This window comes from Schistocerca serialis, unplaced genomic scaffold (genome assembly GCF_023864345.2).
Source record: "Schistocerca serialis cubense isolate TAMUIC-IGC-003099 unplaced genomic scaffold, iqSchSeri2.2 HiC_scaffold_1086, whole genome shotgun sequence".
NCBI classification, from domain to species: domain Eukaryota; kingdom Metazoa; phylum Arthropoda; class Insecta; order Orthoptera; family Acrididae; genus Schistocerca; species Schistocerca serialis.
In genome coordinates this window covers 4,155-5,000 of record NW_026047278.1, presented here as the reverse complement: position 1 = coordinate 5,000, position 846 = coordinate 4,155, and the positions used below count along the sequence as shown (strand labels likewise).

Below are 846 nucleotides of genomic sequence, written 5' to 3'. Positions count from 1 at the left end.
TACGCTATTGGAGCTGGAATTACCGCGGCTGCTGGCACCAGACTTGCCCTCCAATAGATACTCGTTAAAGGATTTAAAGTGTACTCATTCCGATTACGGGGCCTCGGATGAGTCCCGTATCGTTATTTTTCGTCACTACCTCCCCGTGCCGGGAGTGGGTAATTTGCGCGCCTGCTGCCTTCCTTGGATGTGGTAGCCGTTTCTCAGGCTCCCTCTCCGGAATCGAACCCTGATTCCCCGTTACCCGTTACAACCATGGTAGGCGCAGAACCTACCATCGACAGTTGATAAGGCAGACATTTGAAAGATGCGTCGCCGGTACGAGGACCGTGCGATCAGCCCAAAGTTATTCAGAGTCACCAAGGCAAACGGACCGGACGAGCCGACCGATTGGTTTTGATCTAATAAAAGCGTCCCTTCCATCTCTGGTCGGGACTCTGTTTGCATGTATTAGCTCTAGAATTACCACAGTTATCCAAGTAACGTGGGTACGATCTAAGGAACCATAACTGATTTAATGAGCCATTCGCGGTTTCACCTTAATGCGGCTTGTACTGAGACATGCATGGCTTAATCTTTGAGACAAGCATATGACTACTGGCAGGATCAACCAGGGAGCTGCGTCAACTAGAGCTGAGCAGCCGGCCGCCCGGGAGTGTGTCCCGGGGGCCCGCGCGAACACGCAAGCGTCCGCTCAATTATTCTGCAAACAGGAGGAGGCTGAGCTCCCCTGCACCATACACCTCGAAACCCTCTCAGGTCCCGGCGGCGCGCAGCGCCGTCCTAAGTACTTGGTCGGGTTCGAGAGAGGCGCAATCGCCCGGGGTTTGGCGAGTAGACGCTTTA

At 54.0% G+C, this 846-nt stretch overlaps 1 non-coding gene across 1 annotated transcript in view; it reads right to left on the bottom strand.

Moving 5' to 3' along the window:
* LOC126431292 (small subunit ribosomal RNA) overlaps positions 1-617 on the bottom strand; it is a 1,910-nt gene extending 1,293 nt beyond the window's left edge. The window contains exon 1 of the ribosomal RNA XR_007577532.1: positions 1-617. This exon is cut by the window's left edge and continues 1,293 nt beyond it. This is a non-coding gene — a ribosomal RNA (small subunit ribosomal RNA).
* Positions 618-846: the final 229 nt, after the last annotated feature.